Here is an 11,941-nt window from a genome sequence, read left to right on the forward strand (position 1 = left end):
AGGAAATACAAGTACAATGTAATGGAATAATCATCATGATACGGAACTTGCATGGCCATTAACATGCATTATTTTACCCAGGAGAATAATATAATACACAAATTAAAAAGAAATGAATTCCCATGGAAGTCAAAATAAGACAATTTTTTTGTTCAGTATCTAAATCATCTCTGATAATTTAGAGGGACACTATTTTTAATTTACCACTGTTACATCCTTTCTGGATGTAAGACCGGCAACATTTACACTGAGGACAAACAAGAGATCATTAGAAGACTTTTGGTGAAAACCCCATGTTATTATGATATCCAGCCAGAAGAATCAGTGACATGATTTATAGTATGTACATGGTGGCAGTAAAACATGTCAGGTCAAATCGGCACCATTTTCATTCAGGACTAACTAGATATCATAACGAGCCTTTTGGTGAAAACCCTATGTCGGCTTGACTTTCCATTCAGGAGTAGTAGTAAGCAATACAGTTTTGCAAGATCACTGCCATGTTGGCCATACTGGATGTCAGAACGGCGCCATTTTCATTTAGAGCCAAAATGGACACCATACGAAGTCTTATGGTGAAAACCTTATGTTGACGTGACTTTCCACCTAGGAGTAGTAGCGATAAAGATGGCCAATGTAACGGTCATATTGGATATCAGATCAGCACAAATTTAATTGAAGACCATCAAAGCAACATGAAAATCTTAATGTGAAAACTCCATACTGATATGACGTTCCTTTCAGGAGGAGAAGCAATCACTAGATTTTAAAGATGGCTGCTGCTGTGATGGCCATATTTATCGGCACGATTTTTTTTTATTTAGGACCAACTAAACATTGGGACGAATGTGTGTGTGTGTGTGTGTAAATTGTTCACGGCAATCATCCAAATAATTTATGATGAATAGTGATCACAATATTGTCTTAACGGACGGGCATACTTCAGACGACTGACAACATGCCATCGTCATAAACACAACTGCACTATGACCAGTAGAGCTATTAAATATGTACTTTCCGAGATGCATGGACACAACAAATCGATGATTCAGGCTAGATATTCTACGACAAGGTCATTCATAGTGACATGCTATTATCGTGGAATGGTTGTCTTTTAATCTATGAAATGGGATAGTCACTTGTTGTCGAACTATCTTTTTAAGATATGGCGTGGACAAATGAGTAAATCTTTCAACAAACGAACTGCTTAATTTCCCCTCCCACTACCAACTCTTTAAGGTTAAAATTAAATTTGTTTATAATCGCAGAAATAGCATTACACCGGTGTTGGATTACTTTCTTGATAATCCAAACGTTTCTACTAATATTTTGCATAACACCGTTCTTGGTCATTCAACTCTCTCTCTCTCAGGATCTGTGGTTACCGCGTCAGGTGATTATCAATGAAAAGAGAGGGCTAGTTGGCTTCTTGAGTGCTTATTACTAGGGAAGAAAATGCGAGCATTTTGATTCCGACTGACTAGACAACATATGTTATAAGTACTCATGTTCTAACAAGGCTCTGCTCCAATATCCTGACATTTCATTGGTCAGCCAATAAAATGTTTGAGTTTTCGTTTTATTTATAACATCCAGGTCTTGACCGTGTTTTGTGGATGCTCTGACCATGAATATGTTTCACTTTATGATTTCAGTGACCAAAGTTATCGACATAATCCTTAAAACCACCGTTAATAATTAGGCCCCGTGTCCAGAAAACTGGTTGTTATTATTGGACTGGTCATGTGTGTGTGTGTGTGTGATATGGATTTTTAACGTAGCTTTAACAATTTTTCGGTCATATCGCTACGATGTCTGCACTGTGACAGTTTATAGTGATGTCTAGTACTGGGGTATCAAGCTGCAGCCATGTAGCATGACATGATGTCCCACCCAGTCACATTATCCTGACACCAGGCCGACCAGTCCTAACACTAACCTCTTAATGCTGAGCGCCAAGCCAGGCAGCTGTTAGTACAATTTTTTTAAGTCTTTGGTATGACATTGTCGGTGATCAAACCTATGACTTCCCGCATCCGAGGAGGACGCTCTAACCACTAGGCCACCGGAGCGGTTTGGACTGGTCATTTAATTTACCTCTCACGCCCGACAAATAAATGGCAGGTCCCTAAGGTGTGTCGTTACCTTGATTATACTAAAGGGCACTAACTCGTATTCAGAATTCAGCCGAGCCCAGTAATACAAAAAAAAAACAAACCCCGAGTGATGATTTAAGCCAAACCCTACTTCTGATCGTAAGCGGCAAAAGGCACCACTTCGAGTACAACATGATGATGATGAGACATTACAGATTTTTGTGCACTCGAATAAACATGCTTCTACGTAAATTTGGGAATTGTTCAATGAATATCAAAATTGGATTTTACAAATCTTATTGCTGCACAGTGTACTGTCCTCCTCTGTAGACAAACTTTAGTGAATGTGTGAAAATAAAACTACTTAGTGGTTATAATAATAGTCTTCGTTTTCAATTAAGCCTTCCAAGATGCAACAGTGCCTCCAACATGATTGTAAATTATAACGTATTCAGCATGGATGAAGTAATGAGAAAGTGTGTGTTTTCGCTGATGATACGAGTATCTAATAGTAAAAACTATCTTGAAATCTCCGTGGAACTAAGACATTCATTTAAATTCTCGCATTATAGATAGATGGAACAAATTACTCTTTAAATGTGCTACATAATTTCATTCTTAACAATGCTGGACACAGTCCATTGTTGTAGATGAATCTGAATACTTTTACATAAGATGCACATGATCTTTCATATCCAAAATACTTTTAATTCAAATCTATATTTTAATTTAGATGTATGGACTATATAGTCTGAAATACATAATTCTTATCTTATCTTATAACAACGTGGAAAGACAGGGACATGGGAGCGGCTCTGGACACCAGTACAGTTAATCTCATTGAAGAGAAATTGAACTATTAAATAACAGATAAATTTAGCACAGCATATTCTTAATAAAAATAAAAAAACAACAGAGTTTCAAAGAGAAGTAAATAATCTGAGAAACAAATGAACTAAACTTCTTTTCGTGAAAACGACTATGTTTCGAGTTTTGGATCATGCAATCTCTGTCACAACAGAATCTGAATGACATGTATAATCAACATAAAACCCTGTAATAAAAATAGGAACACGACACGAGTTTTTGGGGATGGAGTGAGGGTGTGGAGCATGCGATAATAGTTCTGCTGGGGTCAAATTTATAGTGTAAAGTTCCTAAATATTAATATATATTCCACAGATTTCAGAAACGTGATATAACTATTTTTAGAGTTTAACATAAAGCAACAACCGTAGTATCGACTCATGACGTGTTTATTTCTTTTTAACGAGTTTGAATGTGATGAAATGTGGTCAAAGCTAGTTCACTTCAAAATAGCTCTCCAGGGAATAAAAAAATACTGACCTTTCTAATTCAAGCAAAGAAATGTCCTGTAATGTTTTAAAAAAAAAAATCAAATTTACAGATTGCGTTCAGTGACATTATCACCATGATAAGCATTAACACACCAATATGTATTTACAGTACAATTAGAAGATCTCGTAAACACTGCCAAAAGTACGGATATTCAACAAAATTCTATATAAACCAGTACACGGTGACTGCATGACGTAACTGCAGAACGGGCAACCATTGGAATGACAAAATTTGACAAATACATGAAATCATTCATATGTTCGATTTAAGACGTAATGCAAATTGATGAAAATAAAAATTGTCATTGTTGATGGGATTCGTGTTGGCCATTTGATAACTCCTAGAAACAGTAAGTCAAACTTCAAGTATTCTCTGAATAATTTGATACCGTTCTAAATGGAAGACGCTGGAAATTTGTCAGAGCAGGACACGGAACGGTATTTAAGACACATATACTACGGTCAAGAAAGTAAAGTCGCCTACACAAATATCAATTGTAGGAACAGATTAAAAGGGTCAAACAATAAAATAGACGGAATTGAAACAATGGATTACTGAACAATATCCTTACACAGTATACAAGCAAGGATAGAATTTATGTTTCCTACAGAAGGGCCTATTTTATTCAAGGGGATGAAAGCATAAGAATATTACAACAATGGATAAAAAAAATATTGACAGAGACCTTTCCTGAAATATAATTTGGCTTAGAAAGTAAACAACAAAAAAGGGGAGAATACATACTGTCAGAGAACCCTGAAAAGAGAAAATGTCAGAAAAGGGTTTCAGGAAGGAAAAAAGCTTTTGAACAAAAATGTTCAGGACTTTCTCTAATCAATAACCCCGTTACTATCCCCGACCCCGCAAACTCTCTAAAGACTAGAATGTAGAAACATCTCTATTCAAAATGAGACCAGAAAGAGGTTGAATTTTTACCAATTAATTTATGGATACAATAGCATTCGTCACACGTCAAGAGAAAGGCTCCAGCTGAAACAAGCAAGGAAAAAAACAAAAAGTATGGATCAATCAATACAGTTATTCAACCGCTAATATATAGCGTTGGGGCTTATAAATTCAAAACTGGCGAAAACATAAAAAAAACAATATTGCTAAATGGTTACACTCCTCTACTGATGTAATTTTAGGTGATCCAGCTATTTACAAAGCCGGAATACTTAAATGGAGAGAATTAAAGGGCATATGATACAAACAGTAGTTATCTTTTGTTCATCAGACAATATAACACACAAAGTTGAAAATAGTTTGAAAGAGCATACGAATATAAGCAAACTGTATGTACTTGTGAAGTGGAGAGGATAAAATGTATTGTTTAACAAAAGGCAGCCATGGCCAAATATCGTTTCATTGAAATAAATGAAGGAAGCACTTAACATTGAGAATAGTATAACGGAGCATGAGAGATAGATACATTTTTTTAAGGTAATAGATGTGGAAAAAAAGCATATTAGAAATTGAAGAACTGAAAACATGTACATCATGCAAATTGGTTTTGATTACTATCCAGATGGTAAAAAAGAAAGCAAAAAAGTATGTCCGAAAATATTAGTTAAACAATAAATGGAAGAAATGAACAGATAATAGAGACAAATCAACAGAGAATTGCACCTTAATGGGAAACAACTGTGAATAAATGCTGAATGTATTTGCACAAGAAAATCCGATATCTTATACAAAGTATACGTGACCATTGGTCACCATACCAATTCATTTTAAGTTAGAAAAGCTACAACTTCCTAGATACATAGACTTCTGATTTTAATCACCTAACTTGTACAGCACATTACCTTTTCACTGCAGCTCAGTTTCACGCTGCAGTATATGGGGCCATCATTTAGTACGTAAGCAAAAATCTGGCAAAGCTTGACCCCTCACTCCTCCCTGTACACATGCGTACTTTTTTACATCCCCACATGCATACGCACGCTTGAGGCACCCCCTCCCCCACGACTTCTATAGAACGGACTATATTTAATCCACGCAAAAACGATAAAGGATTAATAATAATAAAACAGATATTCCAACAACGTTGAATGTCTGGCTGCATCAAAGAAATAAGCTGCGTAACTTTAAGAAGTTTGTCTAGTGTCCGCTAAAATTCAAACGCCAACTGAACCCGGTCGAACAGGTTACTTATTAGACAAATTATTATCGAGGTGCCCCCCCCCCGTTTCTTATGCTTACGTACATATCAGTAGACACCCCCCCCCCCCCATGCGCAAACCATGACCTTGAAACTCCCAAATTGATAGAGGTCTTCCTTATTCTAAATGCAAGCTGTCCATGAAGATTTGCACCTGCAGATGGAGCACGACTTCCACTATTGTAGAAACAAACTGGTAAAGAGGCATATGAATGGATGGACATCATAACAGTAATCACCGCCAAACAAAAATGGCGGTCATATAAAAATGCATCTATAGTTAGCTAGTTATGAGGAAAAGCACACGAGAGGATCAATTTCATTGGTCAGCTCGGTGTTTGATGACTGAGTGTTTGATAGGTCAGTTTTTGCACTAAGAATCAAACTCAACATATGCTTCTCAAGTCTGATTGGCTCAAGTAAAATAATCGACCAATAAGTTGTCAGAAGTTTGTGGGCAAATATGAGTCTGGGTATTAAAGTGTCTTGTACTTTTGGGTCCATTTCTCTTGTTTACTTCTGATAAAGTTTTGGGATGTCATTGGGATGAATTTATTAAAGATGTTCTTTTAACAGTACACTCAGAGAGTCACTTGGTTACTTTAAAGGAAACTAACTTACATATGCCTGTGCATATAAAAATAGTGAGCTTTGGTGAGGTACCTCCATGTAAAAGATATATGTTGAGCAATAAAAAAGTCACAGTCATTGCAAAAGTTCATTGCACTGAATTAAAAAATATCACTGAATAAATTCGCCATAAAATGATTAAGACATGAACCAATTTTGAATATTTCATCAAATTCGAGAAATTGTTGTTGTTTTATTTATGTGGACCAATTACAAATTTTTCTTTAACTTTATTATTTTGGAAAGAACTCAGTTTTGATTGGATAAACATTTGTTTCACTCAGACCATATCCTCGTTTCTGTGGTAATTTCTCAATACGAGTAATTTCAGAGCTGTTTGAACTAAAGCTCAAAACAAAATTGGTTGAAATAAATTGTATTGTTTGTTTTGAGACATTTACTTCATTCCCATCTACTCCCCTAGAGTAACATTATTTCTGGGCTGCTTCGTCTTTTAAGTTATAAGAGTTATGGGGATAACTACCAAGTAAATCCCCTCTTCAAGTATACAAACAGACGTAAGATTGGTCAATACCCGAGATAATATCAACGTTAATATATAGGTTGTACGTTTGAGTTCATATCACTATAATTATTGACTTAAGATTTAAACTATTGTACGTAAAGTGTTTTTTTTGTGGTATGTATATGGATATTGTACTAAGGTGGTTTGTACATGTATTCTGATACTGTACTTAATGTGGCTTTTACATTCAAATGGAAACTGTACTAAGGAGGCATGTGCATTGTTATAGATATTAAACTGAACGTGGTTTGTACACATACATGGATATGGTCCTAAACGTGGTTTGTACATGTATTTGGATACTGTACTTCAAAGCCAAAGAATCCACCACATACATAATATTTTCCTGAAATGAAGTTGTGTCAGAAAATATTTGAAGATGTCATTATAATTGGAGTTTGTATAATTGTATACTTAAAACTTTAACCAATCTCCCCACTCATAGGGATCCCAGGCATGTGATTAAATAATGACACCCCTCTCACAGATGGTCACTATAAGGGTAATACAACAACAAAGTTTCATGAACTTATCCCCCAAGTCACATTGGCTCAGTTGTTACTGTATTGGGTGGGTTTGATTTGCACAATTGTATCAGCCCAGATTGGCAAATTGGGCGAAAAGTTGGTAAGGGCACTTAACTTACCTTGCCTCAGTACAATAAAACAGCCTCAGTACACTAAAACAATCTTCAAAATGTTGCAGTACCATAAAACGCAATAACCTACCAACAAAATTCCCAGTGGTTTAGAACACCATAACCAACCAAATTCCACCCAGCGGTTACGAACACTACAACCAGCCAAATTCCACCCAGAGGTTTAGGACACTGCAACCAACCAACTGAATTCCACCTAGCGGTTTAGAACACTAAAACTGACCAACAAAATTCCACCAACTGGTTTAGGAGGAGAAAGGTAATAGACAGGCAGATGAACATACACTGGGTTTCACAATGTCTCCATTGTGTGTGGGTACTTATACTGTTTTTTTTTTGTGTGTGGAGAAGACATCCATATTTACAAAACTATTCAATGTAAGTATACATTCCAAAACAATCTGCATTTATTTTGGTGGTGATGGTGGTGGATAGATTTCATTTTAATTATATAATACTTAGCTGTCATTATTGCCTTGCAAGTCCCCACATTCAGAAGAAGACAGGCCCAGTCTGACTCCTACGTAATAGGCCCATTTAGAGTATTTTTCCTCTCTGACTTGGACCTAGACTATATTTAGGACATCAGAGCTGGGTTTGACGAGGAAATCTTGAAATAGTGAGAGGTAAGTATCAGATAAAATTGTTTAACCATTCCCCGCAAAAGACATAAAAAATAAACATTTTTAATGGCCGTAATACATTGTCACAAATGACTCTAAAAAATATACATTTTTAATAGCCGTAATACATTGCCTGTCACAAATGACTTTAAAAAAATATACATTTTTAATAGCCGTAATACATTGGCTGTCGCAAATGACTTACACAACTGGCCAGTTCTGCAGTAGGATGATAGCCTCAAGAAACTGCTATAAACTAATATACTTACCGTTACAGAAACATTCTTCACTACTGTAATATATTTACCGTTACAGAAACAGTCTTCACTACTATAATCTGGCAGATTTGGTCGCTATTCTAAGCCATCAAAATAGGAACTAGTGAGAATATACTTTAACTCTGGTGTGTCAATGATTAAAGGTAAAAGGTCTATGTAATGTGTGACTGCCAAAATGCAGCTCTTATATCCTCCTCCAATGAAGAATAATGTAAATAGCCACAGGAAGTGGCAATAGTCCTAACTTCATTGGCTTTAATTTTCATGAAAGAAAAGTTCCTCTCAGTGAGTGACTTATAAGTTCTGGTGAGGGTAATCGATTTGGAGATGATGGATGCTAAAATAACATTGGAGCTCTTAAAAGATAGAAAGAGGCACTTCCAACCAGTCCTTCTAATTTTTGAAGCAGTCAAATTAAACCCTAAAATTCTGACTGGTCAGAGAAACTTATCTTAATCATCCCCACTACAGATACGACTGAGATTGGGAATCTCAAAAGGGAGTGGAGCTCCTGAAGGAAGCTGGTTCTTTGTCAGAAATCCAGGTTCACAAAGGATGTCCACATTCTGCAACATGCAATCTGCTTTGAAGTCGAGGCATAGACCTCCGTGGCGCTATAAAAGAGGAGGATTCACTTCCCCACATTCTGTTGGGATTGAAAGACAATATAGAGGAGGGGATGCCAATCTGGGGTGTGTGGGTTTGTATGTCAACCAGATGCCTACCCACAGACTGATGATGGGGATTCACATACTGGTACTGGAAGACCAGTGTCAGATACCCGTTGACCAGTCAGGCAAACCAATCTGATGGTAGGATTCTTATTGGAAGAAACTCAGTCAGTCCACTGCTCTCCCTTCTTAGAAGAGTGTGATCTGTTCTTTTTCCTTCAATGGGTCATTAACTTTGAGAGAGTGTTACTCCCTTTAGCCAGAATATCTTCCAGTTTTTATTTTGTCTCCCTAATGATATAGGATCGATACTTATCAGGCACTGACTTTGTCAGAACAACGGTCACGGATCCATTATACGAGGAATCATTGTTTCTCTAGCTGAGACAGATCCCACATTTTCCTGGGATCGAGAAAGCGAAAGATCCTAAACCCTCCTGGGATTAAAAAGTTTTATTCAAAGTCAAACAGGGACTCAGAAAGTCCCTGCTCCACCAGGACATTACATTTCTTTAAAACAGAAATCTCATACTCTCTTGCAAATGAGTCCCACGTGACTCTTAGATCACACTCAATCCTGCAGTCGGGAAGTCTTCTTCCGAGTCCAGGTGGACCCTGAAAGAGAACCTACGGTCTCCTGCATTTTGAGGAGTCTTTTGAGTCCCACTGCACCCTGAGAGTCCAACACTATCTAGGGATCAAGACAACAAAAATCTCATGATCCCTTTGTACCTAAAAGATGACGATCAACATGTGGTTTGATTACTCCTCTTGTAATACACTGACATTCATCACTGTCACTAATTTCATCAGATTATAAACAGTAAAAGCGACAACCATGTGTACACATTTAGTATAAACTAAACACGTGGGGGTGATTGTCCCTAGGGACATTTTTTGCATATATTTCACTCACTTTGCATCATTTCAAACTGAAATGACAGAATGTACTGTTGACGAAAGTACTCTCTGAAATAAAAAATATTATAAATATATTTTAATTCTGAATGTGTATTGGTGAAGCAAACACCTACAAAAAGATCTGATTATAAAATGTGTTGCTGAAACAAATGCTTATAGAATATTTTAAATTTAAAATAGATGACAAGAAGAAATACAATCCCGTAACCACAAGGCAGAGATACTTACCCGATATAACAATTTATAACTGTACTGCTAAGAGTACTTATAAATACAATCTGGAACTAAAACAGTGAAACAAATACTTACCCTATCACTGGATAAGGGGACAGATTTAAATGGAAACAACATGCTAAGAATGCTGCAATTCCTCAAATCTATCAAGATCGCCAACCTAACACTCAAAATTTGCAAGGACCAAGGGAACAATCACTCAATCAGTATGATAAATTAGATTATGATGCCAAAATGTGTAGGGGTGAAACATTCATCGATATATCGATGCATCGATACTTTTTATGAAACGATACGCATATAAATACAAGAGACGGAGAATCGATACTAAATGATACTTACCGTATGCATGTTATTTTAGTCTTCAGCAGTCATGAATAATTATTATTAGCTGCCTTGTTATTCTGTAAAATTAAAAACAGCATTTGCACTCATGTTTATTAGTAAAAACAAAACAAATTATTTGAGAATACCCACTCGCCGTTTACAAGTTAACACAATGTGACATGGTTAGTAATCTGCCCTCTCGCCCCATTTAATGCTAATTATCTTAATCCAGAAGTATGTTCAGCATATACTATACATTCCAAACATGTTCCACATGTATAATGAAGTACTTTACTCATCATTTAATAACAACTTCCACGCGAAGTTTCTACTTTTGAATTTTATCTTGATTCCTTTGGTCTATTTTAAAGCTACGCTACAGGTGTGTTGCACTTTGACGTATGTTACATTAAATTCTCATTTGCGGCTATTACTTGTTCCGTTCCAGGTTAAACAATAACAATCAATCATAAATCAATGCAGCTTATTCTCTGCATGACAAACAGGAAGTATTGGCAGAGTTAGAGAGAGAGACTACGCGGGAAAGTCATTAGATATGTCAAATACTTAAGCGGAGATGCTGTCAGAGTGCCATTGCAAAAATCGTGTAAAATTTGTCGAAGTTCGCGCGCTTGGAGAACAGCGAATAGCGAGAACTCCCGTACATTCGTTGAAAGTTTCACATATGAAAATGTGCTCGGCGAAGTATACAATTTTTTATTTAACCGTTCTTGTCGAGACATCTGTTTATCGGGTAGCAACTGCTCCACACCTGGGTTCTTCAGGCACGACATGAATGGTCGTGAAGCTAAATCTGATTAGGACAACGTGCACTGGAATAAAAATTATGGCGTATTTTGAGCCATTCATGAAGAATGTTTTACAAATGGGTGTTTAAAATACGTGCTACCAAGAAAATCCCAAAATGTCTGGTTCCCGGCATGGTTCTTTACGATTTCGTTTGGCAAATCCTTGCTGATGATAGTGATGATGACGCTATTTTTTAAAGTTATTAAGTAGATTCAGATTATTGGAGCTGGGAAATGGAGACACCAGTGAGTGATTTTGAGCCAGAAAAGGTGTTAAATACGAGTCAGATGTAAATGCTGAATGGATAAAAAATAGACGGCATGACCCTTTCAGTGGTATTTCGAAATTAAAATGTACGATGGGCAGAATACTGAGCCTAATTAAAATACAATTAAAAGTATAATGCAATTTTCGTTTTTTAAATAATCAAATTCGCCCTGCGGATCATATGCTACAAAACTATATACATATATCAATATCAGGGTTAAGATAAATTGAATAATATAAGGGTTAAAAATGCAATTAAGAAGTAAAGATATCTATTTTAATACATCTGTCTGCACAAGCATTGATGATGCTAAATACTATGATTTAACACTGTAAGTTTATGTCAGTGAAAATCCCATTTAGGAGCACGTGTATCC

Source organism: Sinohyriopsis cumingii, chromosome 5 (assembly GCF_028554795.1).
Source record: "Sinohyriopsis cumingii isolate HCF-2022 chromosome 5, ASM2855479v2, whole genome shotgun sequence".
Lineage (NCBI taxonomy): Eukaryota > Metazoa > Mollusca > Bivalvia > Unionida > Unionidae > Sinohyriopsis > Sinohyriopsis cumingii.